This window comes from Triturus cristatus, chromosome 4_2 (genome assembly GCF_964204655.1).
Source record: "Triturus cristatus chromosome 4_2, aTriCri1.1, whole genome shotgun sequence".
In the NCBI taxonomy this organism is placed as follows: Eukaryota; Metazoa; Chordata; class Amphibia; order Caudata; family Salamandridae; genus Triturus; species Triturus cristatus.
The window spans coordinates 262,945,416-262,961,273 of NC_140586.1; the positions used below are offsets into that span (position 1 = coordinate 262,945,416).

The window sequence follows — 15,858 nt, forward strand, 5'->3', positions numbered from 1 at the left end:
GTTGTGAAATGACAAAACAAATGCCACCACCACATTCAAAACCTATAACTACAAAATGGATTATAACCAACAGACTTAACACATTACTATCTAAATAACTGTATACTAGCATGACATTTCCCTTAACATCTCACACAGTGAATATCTTTTTCAGTGTAATCTATAACTGCATGCATTACTGTATCAGTAAGTCTCTCATGCACTGTATAAGTGTTTGAGTGAATCTGTAAGACAGTGCATCAGTCTCTCAATGCCTCTGTAACAAACTGTGTGACTGCCTCTGTGCATCTATGAGTGGGTGCATAAGTGTCTCAATGGGTCTGTGATTGGTTGCATAAATCTCTCACTCAATCTGTGAGAAGGTGCATGAGTGCCTTTGTAAGTAAGTATATATCTGTCTAACTGGATCTGTGAGTGGATACATGAGTGTCTGAGTGGGTCTGTGAGTGAGTGCATAAGTTTCTCAGTGGGTCTATCAAGTCTCAGTGGGTCTATCAGTGGCAGTGTGAATGTCCGAGTGGTTCTGTCAGTGGGTGCGTGGGTCTCTGAGTGCACTGATCAGCAGTGGCAAAGTACCCAAAGCATCTAAGCCAGCAAAACAAAATCCATCACAGCATCACAAATAGAGTAAGTAGAGGCAAAAAGTCGGGGGTAACCACACCAAGAAGTGCCAGGTCTAACAGCAACCTATTAGGGTGTCTCAGTGTACGCTTAAGTGTGTTCTTGGGTGTGTCAGTGTATGCGTCATTGTGTGTCTGGGTGTATCAGTGTATGAATGAGTCTGTGCCTGGATGTTTCAGTGTATGCATCAGTCGGTGCCTGTGTGTGTTCGTGTATGCCTAAGTGTGTTACTTGGTGAGTCAGTTGATCCATCGGTGTGCACATCAGTGTGTTAGTGTTTGCTTCATTGTATGCCTGGATGTCTCAGTATATGCATCACTGTGTGCATGGATGTGTCAGTGTCTGTATTATCGTATGCCTCACTGTGTCAGTGTATGCTATAATGTATGGAAGGTGTTTCAGTCTATACATCAGTGTATGCTTGGGTGTGTCAGCATATGCATGAGTGTGTCAGTGTTTACATTGTTGAATACATGCGTGTGTCAGTACATACAACAGTGTGTGTCTGGTTGTTTAACTATATGCATCAGTGTGTGACTGGGTGTGTTAGTTTGTGCATCAGTATCTGCCTGACCGTGTCAGTGTATGTATCAAGGTGTGCCTGGATGTGTCACTATATGCATAAGTGTGTCCTTGAGTGTGTCAGTGTATGCATGAGTGTGTGTGTGTAGGTGTCAGTCTATCCATTAGAGTCTGCTTGGGTGTCTAAATGTGTATGTAAGTGGCTGTATGAAATGTTTAGTGGCTGTATTAATTAGTCTAGGGGTATGTAACTGTGTGCAACTGCTTCTCTTACTGTTGGATTCATAAGTGCTGTGTGGGTGAGAAACTGAATGTGTAAGTGCCTCTGTCTATCTAAATGGGTGAGTGAGTGGGTGGATGTGTTAGTAGCTGTGTGGGTAAGTGAGTGAATGTAAAGGAATGGAAGAGACAATCACACTCCTAAGGGTTAAACAATTATTATCCTTGTAAACACTTTGATGGGTGCCAATGGGTATCGTCTTTTAATCAATAGGCTGTAAATCAAATAATGATGCGTCTTCCTGGAAGGGAGACACGTCCCCACCTAGCATACCTTGGAAAAAGTTTTTAATGAGTATGTTTCTTTTAAAGTAAGCAAAGACTATTTAGTTAATGGTAGTTGATCCAATCTTCATTTATTGATGTTGAATTCATCAATGGTATAGCGTTGTCTATTCACTCTATATGGACAAGTGTTCATTTGTTATCCATACTAACACAACCCAATGCATTTCGGGACCTGCCCTTCATCAGGGGAATAATTCCTAAAATGCAATATACCTCCAGTTAATCAACTAATCTGGGTACTGCCAAACAAGCAATCAAATCTATTATGAAGAGGGTAAAAGAACGTGCAAGAGAAAGTGATGAGAAAGTGACCGCAAACTATTCTCAAGCAGTACCAGCCATCCTTAGCTAGCTGAATGATGTTCAAATTAAATACAGCGTATAAAGGTGATCACATGAATAAATGTATGAAAAGTTGTGATGAAATGAGTGATTGTTTAGTGCACGAACATCAAAAATCTAAATAAATAACTGTGTGATGTAAGTTAAGTGACCGTCGATAATGTGAACAAAAAAAGTGAAGCGTCCCATGTCCAACAAGTCGATCTTATGCAGGAAGATACAATAGGTACTCAGACATAACCCCTGTGTCAGCACGACAATCACCATGCATATTAACCGAGGCATGCCCTGAAATAACCAGAAATTAAAAAGCTAATACGTTAGTGAAAGCGCAAAAGAGCCTGTATTCACATACCTCCTAGCAGGTTGTGAGAGTGTTTTCCATCGGGAAGGTAGCACCACGAGGAGTGCCATGTTCTACGTGGCTGGATGTAATGTGACCAAAGCATACAAATAGAACGAAGCATACGAAATAGAAATAGGCTGAAACAAAAGAGGCTGAAAGAAAAGGCCTCAGTAACTGACAGATATAAAGGTACCTTGTAGGACGAGAGGAAAACTGAACTGGAATCCAGGTCTACTCTGTATGCGATCCTATTTAATGAACAATGTGAACAATGGAAATAAAAAACGTGTAGTGACATTCAAATACAGCTAAAGAAGGCTCAAAGCGATGAAATGGCAACAAATTGAAAACTGAATAAATTACAAGAAAAAATCAATGTCAAGTTTAGGATCAAAAAAAGTAAACCAGAGGTATCATAACAAGTGAGTTCTCTTAATTCAAGCAGAGTGTAAGCAGACTCAAATGAAAATTATAAGTAAGAACTAAAATCTAAAATTAAGTCCCTTCGGGCTGACTGTGTCAAGAAGTTTCATCCAATAAATTTCGCTGTGTAGAAGATATTTTTGATTATTTCTCCCTTTCTTTATGGGTATTGTTTCCAATATAAGGAACCTTAACTGGCTTATATTATGATTGTGGGTGCAAAATTGGACAGCGATGGTTGATTTAGGATTCTTGGTACAAATATTACTTTAATGTTCTGTCAACCTCAAATTTTTTGTAAAGTCTTACCCAGTCCGCATGGACACTTTAACAAGTAGACAACATTCTTGGAATCGCAAGTTGCTGTAATTTGCATTTTTATGGGAGTTCCTTGAACTAGGTGCATGATAGTGGTACCCTTTCTAACGTTATTGCAACTTGCACAATTGAGACAAGGTATAGTTCCTTTTTTTATTCTTTGTCTTTTTCTCTCTGTCTTTTTTTCCTGCAGCAGCTGCCACCATGGCCCCTCCCCCCCAGCGTGTTCCCACTCCCGCCTACCAGCTTCTCACCTTCCCAGACCTTTACTTAATGGTAGCCTCGCTCTTGTAACCCCACCTTAATGGTGGCCACTGCTCGCCAAAGGCAAGCCCATCGGCGCCCGGGGCCCTGGTCCACGATGCCCCGCCACTATGACCCCAGCCTTCTCCACGCACTCAACCCTGGATGCAACAACAACTGCCAGCTCTCTACGCTGAGCAACACCCACGGCCCGATCTCCTGCTGCCACACCTTCACCCTCCTCTGGACCCAGACAGCCGCCCCCAACCCACCGGACGCCACCGCACACAAGCCCTTGAGCTGCATCCTCCGCAATGTATGTTCAATGCACCTGAGCTGCATCCTCCTCAACGTATGTTCAATGCACAGACACGCCATAGAAATTTGGGACCTCCTCAACACTTTATCGCCTGACGTCGCCTTACTCACAGAAACCTGGACCAACGCCAGCTCCGCTCCAGACATTGCAACCGCCATCCCAGACAGATACAAGATCCTGAGGAAAGACCGCCCATATCGCCCAGGAGGAGGCCTTGCCATCGTCCACAATAGTTCCCTCCGACTAACAACAACCAACTTGGACGACGCCTTGCCCCTCATGGAACACATCCACTACCAGATCGAGCCCAACCCCAGAATGACGCTCCGCTGAACACTCGCCTACAGGCCTCCCTGAGCCCGCTCCTCTTTCACCAACGGCATGACAGATTACATCTCTCCCCATGCCCTCGCCTCCGCTTACTACATACTGCTCGGGGACCTGAACTTCCACTTAGACAACCTCAACAATCTCAACGCCCTCCTGGAGAACCTCACCAACATAGGAATGAGTCAACTTATCTCCACCCCCACACACACAGCAGGACACACACTCAACCCCATCTTCGCCGGAGATTACAAACATTCGCTTCAGCAACACCATGGAGCCGCTCGGGTCAGACCACCATTGCATCCATTTCTCCGTCTCGAAACCCACCGCACAGAAGCGCATGCCACACCTCCCATGTAGAAACTGGAACAAAGTCTCTGAAGAACACCTCACCTCTGCCCTCAGCTGCACTCCTCCCCCCTACTACGACAGACACGAACACAGCAGCAAGCAACCTCCACCATTCGATCTCCAACTGCGCCAACACTCTCGCCCCCTCCAGAACACCACCAGACAACACAGCACAAAAGCCATCTGGTTCACCACGGACCTCCGAGAATCCCATCGCTCTTGCCGTCGAATGGAGAAAACGTGGAGAAACAGCAAAATCCCAGAAGCACGCTCAGCCTACAAGGCTGCCACCACGGCACACCCCCAACTCCCCAAATCAAAATAGAAACGTCATCCAAGACAGAATCCTCTCCAACTCCAAGGGGCTCTTCGCCATCATACAAGAATTCACCAGACCCAACAGCGAAACTACCGACGTCCCCCCTCCCAAGACCTCTGCCAGAAACTCAGCGCCTTCTTCCACTGCAAGATCAAGACACTGTACGACAACTTCAATGACCAAGACTACGGCATCACCCCAGCAAACCCCCATCCCCTCCCCCAGCAACACTATCCAACAGACCCTCCTCACCCGGACCCCTCTCACCACAGAAGACACTGCAAAGACAATGAATAGCATCCACTCCAGAGCACCTACTGACCCCTGTCCGCCGCACATCTTCGACAGGGCAGCCACCACCATTGCACCTGAACTACACCGAACTATCAACTGCTCCCTCGAGACCGCCACATTCCCCGATGACTGGAAATGCGCTGAAGTCAAACCTTCCTCAAGAAGCCCTCCGCAGACCTGACTGATCTCAAGAACTTCAGGCCCATCTCACTACTCTCTATCCCCGCCAAAGTCATCGAGAAAGCTGTCAACACCCAGCTAGCACACGTCATAGAAACCAACAACATCCTAGACACCTCTCAATCTGGATTCCCCAGCAACCACAGCACAGAGACCGCACTTATAGCTGCTACCGACCACATCCGCGCCCTCCTCGACCAAGGTCACACAGCAGCCCCCATCCTCCTGGACCTTTCAGCAGCCTTTGACACCGTATCCCACTGCACACCAGCTGCCAGACTCCACGACGCCGGCATCCATGTAACAGCCTTAGACTGGATTCGATCTTTCCTCTCAGGCAGAACACAAAGAATAAGACTCCCTCTCTGAACCTACAGAGATCAGATGCTCCCTCAGCTCCACGCTCTTAAACTTCTACATGGCCCCCCTCGCAACCATTATCAGAAAACACGGACTCAACATAGTCTTGTACGCCGATGACACCCAGCTCATCCGCTCCCTCACCTAGAAACCCAACATCACCAGGTGCAGTTTCCAAGAAGGATGAAAGACGTCACAACCTGGATGAGCAGCAGCTGCCTGAAGCTGAAAAGAATACAGAAGTCCTCATCCTCGGCTCCACCCCCTCCACATGGGACAACACCAGGTGGCCCCCAACCCTTGGACCCCACCCACCCCTACAGGACCACGCTCACAATCTCTGCATCATGCTCGACTCCTCACTCACCATGAACTGCCAGATCAACGCTGTGTCCTCCACTTGTTTCAACACCCTTCGCATACTTCAAATGGATCCCCCCGATACCAGGAAGACCGTCACCCAAGCACTCATCACCAGCAGACTGGGTCACGGAAATACCCTCTATGCCGGAATCAACAAAAACCTCCTCCGCAAACTCCACTGTCCAGAGCGCCGCAGCCAGACTTAGCCTCGACATCCTGCGACATGACCACATCACCCAACACCTCCGCGACCTCCACTGGCTCCCCGTCGAAACTGCTCACACACGCCTACAAAGCCCTCCATAACACTGGACCCCAATACCTCAACGAATGAATCTCCTTTCAAGCCCCCAAGAGAAACCTCCGCTCTGCCGACCTAGCCCTAGCCACAGTCCCCCGCATCCACAGGGCCAGAGCGGGTGGCCCATCCTCCTCCTACCTCAGGCTTCAAGACCTGGAACAAACTCCCCCATTGCATCAGACGAAGCCCGACCCTGATTGATTGACCGACCAGTGTGATCGTCTGATTTGGATACTACTTCTTTCCTATTTTTTGTTCTTTGGAAAGCGAAAAGTTGCTGGTGATTGAAAATACCTTTGAATTCCACTTCTGTTTGTAGCATTCAGCAATGCTTTAGAATAATGTTGTTCTCACTTTTTGACTTCTCGTGGAATATTTAGATACAAACACAGTTCTTTTGCTCTTGTCTTTTGGTTTCTCCTCTGGTTAGTTTTCCTTTTGGTAATATATAGGCAATATATAGCAACTGTTTTATTTTGCTTTGAATGGATCCAGTGCTTGTAGTGGCATATTTGTTGATAAAAGAGTAGATACGTTGTGCTTCATTAGATTGAAGCAAAATGTGTCCGCTCTATTTTCCGTTAGATTAGAAATTTCTTCGTACGATATTGTAATAGTATTGTGCGTTATCTTTGATCAGAAAACTGTAAATTAAACGGATAAGAAAAGACAATGGCACTCCTGAGGATTGAACAATTATTATCTTTGTAAACACTGTGAAGGGTGCAAGTGGGCTCGCCTTCTAATCAATAGGCATGTAAAACAGGCAATGGTGCGTCTTCCTGGAAGGGAGAAACATCCTCACCTAGCACAACTTGGAAACAGTTTCTAATGAGTAAGTTGTAGAGTAAGCAAAAACTATTTAATCAATGGTAGTTGATCCAATCTTCATTTATTCATGTTGAATTCATCAATGGTATAGTGTTGTTCATTCACACTATATGGACAAGTGTTAATTTGTTATCCATATTAACACAACCCAATGCATTTCGGGACCTGCACTTTATCAGGGGAAATTCCTAGAATGCAATAAACCTCCAGTTAATCAACTAATCTGGGAACTTCCAAACAAGCAATCAAGTCTATTGTCAAGAGGGTAAAAAAACGTGCATGAGAAAGTGATCTTTGGTACAGTAGTATCTATACACAGGCAATATTACTTCATATCCAATTCTTATACATTTCAGAAACTCAACCGTATCTCACATTTTCCAGCCAAACCTCAGTAATCATCGTTCTAGGCCTGCTCATGTATCATATTTGAACAAAGAATGTCCCTATGACCTGCCTCTTTCATTATGATGTCCCTCCCCCTCTTTTGTCTCCACACCCTTTTCAGGGCTTACAGGCAGACGGCCCCGAATTGGCCGACTCCTGTCCTGCCTCACCCCAGACCCTCTGCAGTCATGTAACCTGGCTCTTTCTCGCCCCCACACCAAATTGGCAGTTTTCCAGGGAATCCTACTGCGTCCCACCTGGACTCCGTCAGGCAACCACACTGTGGCAGATCATCTAATGCCATGATTGGATTGGTTTCTGACTGCAGCATGCTTTGGATCTGACCACGAGCTGTTGGCTCACTGCAGGGTGTGAGTCATACAGGGTCAGATAAAGTATGGTGTCTTTTCGAACAAAGCAGGACAGCAGAAGAGGGTACGAAGGAAGTGAGAAGCAAGAACAAATGACTTCACTAACCAGATGGCACAATATGAATTACACACCGGGCAAAGTGATGGATGAACTTTGTGGATTTGGTCCTTGTGACAGGTGCCAGATCAGAGGTACTAGGACCCTGATATGGATCTCATAACTAATCGTCGGTACCTTGAAAATGGAACCCTTATGAACTCAATTAAATTGACAAAAACATGTTCTTTTATCTCAAGCTCCAGCCACAATAAATCACTGGGGCATGGAATTCCCACATCACACTAGACTTGTGCTATCAGATACTGATCTAGATTAAGCCCTTATGAAGTTCCTAGAGTCTACAGTTCTTCTGCCATTAATCACATGTTGACAGGAAGAATGTTGATTGTAATGGATATTTGGCCTTTAAGAGGAAATGGATCATAATTTGGAATATACACAAATCATCATTAACACCCTGTGGAAAGAATTATTTTACAAATACATTTTATGCTACGAGATAACTTGTGATGATATGGGATTACAATGTTTTGTTTGACTACATTTATTTTCACCGACATGACATAAATAAATATATATATACTTATATACTGAAAAAACAGTTAAAGTAACATTATAGTTAGATGAATATGTCAGTGACAACATTAATGTTTTAAACTCAAAATACCACAGTAATTCGCCGCATAACTTGCATCCCCATAATGCACTTCTTATGACGTCACATATTACATCCCTCATGACATGTTCCATTACATAAATTGACATCACTGATGACATCATCCAATGAGTGTGCTTGTTTGTTTGATACTTTACGTAGTGGTGGGTTGCTACCATATTACTTTCCTGCCTAATTTTGTACAGCCTGTGTCCAGCTAATCGGTGTCTACAAAATGCATGTGCTTCTAATGTATCATAGGCGAGTAGATGTATTGAACAAGTTGAAAATCTTTGTAGTGAAGAGTATCTTTGTGCAGATGACGGTTGACGACTTGTGTCCTGTATGTTCCACACAAGTATTTTAGTTTTGCAGAAAAAGTTTTCAACAGGGCAAAAATTCTACCTTGTAAGCAGCCTTGAGTTGTTAGACAGAATCGTCTCAACATGATTACTTCTACATAAAATAGAAAGACTGGGGGGGCATGGCTTGCTGCCACGGAAGATGGCCGCAGCCTAGAGGAGCTCCTTGCCTAACAGGGTCGCCCCAAATATTCCTGACCTTCATCCGGCGCTCAGAGTCTCCCAAACCGGGAAATATAACCCCGGGCCTCCAGCGCTAACGTTTCTGAAGATCTGGCCTCTGAGTAAGCAGCGGAGCCGTGGTGTGAGGCTAAGGCCGAATAACGTCAGTGAAACCGGGACCTCCCGTTATTGCAGGACCGGCCGCAGCAGGGATTGCAATTCCCCCCCCCCCCCCCCCCCCCCGTGCGGACTCATTCCTTTTGAAGACTCCTGTTAATTACCGGAGAAAGCCCACGACAACAGGGTGCACCGGCATGTGCAGATTTGAGGGCAGCATCGTGGCCCCGTGGTGAAAATGGGATCTTGGGGGGCAGCCGAGCACAGCGAATATTATTAATTAGGTAGCTCTTGCCTGGTTAAAATGGTGAAGATACCCTTGTATTGAAGCAATGTTCCTAAAGGGCTGCAATGGTGTGAAAGGTCAACATGTTTCGTGCCCTTGCTGCCCAAACGCGTCAATTGGCACTTCGTCAGGACCATAAACTAAAGGTGGTGTCTGCACTACCGTCTGGCCAATGAGATTAGTAAGCCAGAGGCGGTAGGGAGTATACTGACTAGCTAGTTCTGGGGTATACTTAAAGACCCCTAGCTAACTAGTCCAGGTTGACGGGGGTAAACCGGAGCACGTCGTTGCTCCGATAGTCGGTGTAGGCGGGCAACTAGCGATCGCCCTACCCAATGCTCAGGACCCCGGGCACGAAACATGTTGACCTTTCACACCATTGCAGCCCTTTAGGAACATTGCTCCAACACAAGGGTATCTTCACCATTTTAACCAGGCAAGAGCTACCTAATTTATAAAATTCACTAGAATAGGACCGCTTTGAACCTTTTTAAACCACTAAACCCGTGCACTACCTAGCCCTCAGACCCACACGCACCCTACGGCTTCTTCAAAAGATCCCCGATAAAGAGCCCCGGTAATGGGAGCCCGTCGGACATTGCAGTGCCAGCCCGATGAGGGGCAAATGCCCAAATGATGAAGCATGACATCCCTTGGGGTGTGTGTGAGGGCATTACGAAGAAAGACCTGCCTGTCCCAGGTTCTGTCCCCCAGGAATTGCTCACCTCATTGTGATTGTTCTCCCTTGGGAGCCAGTGAGCAGGCTCTTACAAACTCGGTTCCCGTCCCTCCTTGTTGACAAAAGCTCACGGAGGAATAACATACGCCTGGTTGGGGTTCTGGAGAGCGTAAGAGGACCGGCCCTGGACCTCTTCGTGGAAGACCTCATCAAAACCCGACTCCAACCGTGTGGACTCTCTAGCTTCTTCTCAGTGGAACGAGCTGCCAGGGGGTAGAGCCCGACCGGGGGGGCCCCCCCAGACCAATTTTGGCTCGCATGTTCAACTTCAGAGACCGGGACGCTCTTCTGCAAGCAGCACGCATAGCACCCCCTATCCAGGTGGACAACAGCACGGTATCCATGTTCCCTGACTACACGACAACAGTAACTAAACAGCGCCGCTTTTTTCTGGACATCAAAAAAGAACTAAGAAACAGAGAACTCAAATATGCGATGCTATACCCGGCAAAATTAAGAGTGGAGGCAGAAGGTAAAACGTGGTTCTTTGAAACACCGTCTGAGGTGGCTGAATGGCTAGAAGGCTTGTGACCTGCCGGAGGTCCTAGTAGGCAGGGACCTAAACCACGGCAACACCTCGTAACTACAGAACGCCTGACCAGGAGAGGGATGGAAGCATTGGGTGATCTACCCTAGCACAGGGTTGAAAACTCAGACTGACTCTGGCAATCCTAACCAGTGAGACTGGCCGCACTATACGTTGAAGACCCTGTCTGAGGCCAACATAGACTCTTGCCGTTATGTCCCGGACATTGAATGGGGCACTCTGATTGCAGTGGACTAGGATCACAGGGGACCCAGTGGAGGGCAGTGAGCAACTCCCCCCCCCCCCTCCCAACCCCCCCTTTACGCAAGTACAAGTTAATGGGGACAAAGCACTCTGCTAAGTTGGAATGGCGGGTAGTTTTAAGTCCGCAATGCAGGGAGGCAGGGAGGGGGGTGGAGGGATGGGTTCAGTTTTATGGGTTGTTTTTGTATTTAGTATTGATTTGTTACACGCTATCTGAATGCATACATGGTACCTCTATCCTAAACGCAACACAGGACATTTCTCACCCAGATACAGATGGAACCCACCATAAATCGCATTGACAGGACATCTGACGCTCCAGAGACACAGGCACAAACTGTCCGGTCGACAAATCTTCCCTTTAAGGTGATGTCCTGGAATGTGAATGGTCTGGGAGACCAAATAAAAAGAGGACTGGTCCTCCAATACCTCAAACGCAAAGGTCCTGCAGTTGTATTATTACAGGAATCTAACCTGATGAGCTCAGCCTGTAAGGCCCTAGATAGGTGGGGTTTCAAAATGGTTGCACACTCCGCCTTTACGTCAGGATCTCGTGGGGTGGTAATTTTAGTTAATAGACGCTTCCCACTGATGGCAACCGAGTCCAGGACGGATGAGCTTGGTCGATTTGCTGCGATATCATGCCATTGGGAAGGGCGACCGTATAATCTGGTGACGGTCTACATTCCCCCAACACTGCACCAATCGACTTTTCCGGCTCTGGGACAGTTTCTACTATCGCTCCCACAAGGGGATTTAATAATGGAGGGAGATTTTAACGCGACAATGGAGCCATCCATAGATAGAAAATCACCTAGAGACCCCAATAGCGCACACCTCAGATTGATAGACTTTATTGAGGCGCTCGGCCTCGTGGATATATGGCGGACTAGATATCCGATGGGACGGCAGTTTACGTTCCATTCCGGAGTCCATAATAGTCTCTCACGGCTCGATTACATATTTACACTAATCGATGGTTTAGCACGAATCTCGGAGATCGTACACTTACCCAGGGGCATCTTGGATCATTCCCCGGTACTCCTTATGCATACGTCCACCCTTCCGGTTAGACGCCGACTATTTCCGATCTATCCTGGCTACCTCAAATACCAAAAGACTGGTAAGGGCCTCCTACAGGTGACAGAGCACTATTTCACTGAAAACCATCACTCTGTCTCATCCCCTGCGACGTTATGGGAAGCGTACAAAACTGTGGTTCATGGACAAGCCATCTCCTTGATCGCGGGACACAAGCAGGCTCAGCGACAAGAGATTGACAGCTTTGAGCAGGGGGTGCCCCAGGCAGAAGCCAATCATGCCACAGACGCGAGTGAGGAGTCCCAACATAGGGTGCATTTAGCACAGCAAGAATATAAAGCCTACACATGGCAGGAGGCTAGAGCCAAACTCACCAAAACGCAACACACGGTTTATGAATTGGGTGATAAGGTGGGCAAGCTTTTAGCATGGCTTTATAAGCGAGAACGAGCTAGTAAATGGGTAACACAGATCCAATTTGAAGATGGTACTATTACGACAGAGCCTCACCAGATAGCAGAGGCATTTGCAGCCCATTATGAAAAGGTATATAAACCCACGGCCACCAACACTGTCTTAGAAAATCTTGATTTTCTTAAAGATATAAGGATGCCTGCATTGTCCCCGATCGAGTCGGAAGCTCTTGAAGGCGATTTGTCCCCCGACGAAGTTGCCTTGCGATTGGCACACTGCATACAGGCAAAGCCTTAGGGCCCAATGGGATACCGGTGGAATTTTTTAGGCAGGCCTCATCTCAACTGGTACCACATCTACTCAATATGTACACTGATAGCTTAGAGAAAGGGATACTGCGCAATGATAGTAACGAATCACAAGGCAGGCAAACCACCACAGGACTGCATGTCCTATCGGCCGATTTCCCTCATTAATGCAGAATCCAAAATACTTGCAAAGTTGTTAGCCATGAGCCTACAACCGTATCTCACCACATTGATTCATCCGGATCAATCCGGCTTCATGCCCAATCGCAACACCGCACTTAACTTACGAAGGCTACATAGTGTCATTGCGCGTAAGTCCACTGTTGAGGAAGACGCAGTTATCCTATCGCTAGACGCTCGTATGGAATTCGACCTCGTCGAATGACCTTTCCTCTTCGCGGTCCTCCAACATCTGGGTTTCGGTCCCAAGTTTTGCACTTGGGTACAGTTGTAATTCACGCAGCTTTCTTCAATCTTGCTTGAGGGGCTCGGGGCTGGGCGGGAAGGGGCTGTGCAGGGCGTCCCTTCACACTATTGTCTTTCTTAAGAGTTGGGCTTCTACCTCTTCCTTCCCCACGTATAACTTTTCGTTATGGACTTAGTTGGCCTCTCAGCCTTTAGTTGGTTCCCCATCGGAACTTGTTTGTGGTGTTGTTTGGACAGGATGGTTGTATGTCTCAGTATTTGTGCTTTTGTTGTGCCTTTGTTTGTTTGCCGGTGCTATTTATGTGGCACAGTGGGGCATGCCTGATTGTAGGAGGGTTTACTGCTGGCTGGATCACCGGGATGTCTTTCATCTTCGTCTTCTCACATATGGCCACACAAATTAAATTGATTACATGGAATGTCCAGGGGCTATCGTCTCCCTCCAAACGCTATAACGTGTTCTCCTACTTGAGGCATTTGGGGCCCATAATGGCATTCATTCTGGAGACCCACCACACGGAATCCGAGGGCCACATCCTCTGGGGCGCTGGCACGGCCAGCTCTATGCTACCTAATATTTTGTATTTTTGCGGGGTGCCCTTATCTGGATGCGGCAGGAGGCGTTGCTAGATGGTCTTCTGGGTGAGCTGAAGGGCAATCCAGATGGTAGGAGACGACAGCTGGAGGAGCAAGAGAGGCTGTTTTTTCGAGCGGTGCGACTCCGCCACTTTGATTACAAGGCCTATTTGGATAGGGCTCATGTGGAGCAAGATAAATCCGGCAAAATTCTGGCATGGCTGCTGCGGGAAGATTGGGGGAGGACAGTCTGTCCTTCAGTTGCGAGTCCCTTCGGGATGAGATGTGTTCACCCAGGAAGAGCTCAACGGGGTCTTCCTGGAGTATTATCGCAATCTCTACTCTGGTGAGGAAAGTAGCGAGCGGTATATGCTAGACTATATTGTGGATGCTTCTCCAGTGGCTCTTGATCTGGTAGTGGCGGATCAACTGAGTACAGATAATACTGAGCAAGAGGTGAAGGGAACACTTAAGGATATGGTGAGGGGTAAGGTGCCGGACCTAGACTGGTTTCCGGTCCAGTGCTATGCAGCTTTCACGTCAGAACTTGTTCCTAGGCTTGTGTAGCATTTTAATGCCTCTCGGCAGTGTGGCTGACTTTCCACATCACTGAGAGAGGCTGCCTAGAAAAGGCAAGGACCCACTTCTTCTTGACACTTACCGACCCCTGTCTATGCTCAATGCAGATTATAAGATCTTGAGTAAAATCCTAGCAAATTGGCTACTCCATCACATGTGTTCCCTCGTCCATCCAGAGTAAAGGAGCTTCATTCCTACACGGGGCACCTTGCCTAACATTCGACAATTGTTTCTGGGCTTGGAAAATCTCTCGCCTGGGGCACTGGTTATCTCGGTGGATATTAGGAAGGAATTCAATTTGGTCCACTGTGGGAGTTATTTATGCTACTATGCTTAATATGGGCCTGGGCCTTCCCTTCGTTAGCTGAACTAAGCTTCTTTACACGGGCCCCGGGGCTAGGATTCGTACTGGAGCCTTGATCTTGGAGGCCTTCCAGATGGTGCAGGATACTTGGCAGGGTTGCCACCTGTCGCCTCTCTTATTTGCGTTAGCCATGGAGCCCTTTGTCTACTCGGTCTGCTGGGAAATACATTACCAGGGCCTACACAGTACCTCTTGCTGTACCTATCTTTCTCTCTATGCGGACAATATGTTGTTGTACCTTAGGCGGTTGGACTCTGACCTCTTAGGAGTGGTATCAGCTTTGTCAGACTTTGGGACCCATTCGGGACTCAAGATAAATTGGACCAAGTCCCTAAAGGATGCCCCGACGCATGGCCCTATTCCCACAATCCTATCCCCTCGGCTCCAACAGTATCTAGGAGTGGCTGTTTATCACTCCCCAGATTAGCTATATGCCGGACATTTCGGCTGTGTATTAGCTGGGTTGCTGCGCTCCGTTCACTTCTTGTCTATCTTGCCTCTATCAGTGAATGGCCATGTGGCTGTATCCAAAATTATCCTACTACTGTGTCTTCTTTATCTGTTTGCTGCCCTCCCATTGGAGTTACCTAAAAATGTTTCTAAGGAACTAGACTGTTTGCTTCTCTCGCTTTTACTGTGGGTCCTCACGACGTCGGGTGGCCCTCTGGAAGTTATGCTTGCCGGTGTCTGGTGGTGGGTTAGCTGCACCTGACCCGGAGTTATATTACATTGTGGTGCAACTCCAGTGGGTGGCCTGTTGCCACGAGCGTGCCTTCCTAAATATCAACAGGGGTGAAACAGGTAAATCTTCCCCTACTATTGGGTCTGATTTTAGGATTCGCCAAATTCTTCTTAGCAGATTCCTAATATCACTTGCATTACTCGAATAGTTGGTAATCATTCTGAAATCTCTTTGACCTTTCATTCTCGTTTTTTCTTTCCTGTAACCTTGAGAAACTAAAGAATTGCATCCCATATGGAGAGCTATTACATATTAAGAGAAATTGCACAGGGAACTGTGATTTCCAGGCGGCAGCAGCAGACAGCATTAAAAAGTTTATGATCACGGGAATACTCAAGAGAAGTTCTAGTTGAGGCAGAAAGAAAGGTGGAAGGAAAATCCAGATTAGATCTAGTGAATGATAATCATATATATATTTTACCTACTGGTGGTCGGCAGTAGGTAGTTA

At 47.0% G+C, this 15,858-nt stretch overlaps 1 protein-coding gene across 3 annotated transcripts in view; it reads left to right on the forward strand.

Moving 5' to 3' along the window:
* LOC146833596 (short-chain dehydrogenase/reductase family 42E member 1-like) overlaps positions 1-15,858 on the forward strand; it is a 131,056-nt gene that overhangs the window by 93,961 nt on the left and 21,237 nt on the right. The gene's annotated exons all lie outside the window — the stretch shown is intronic.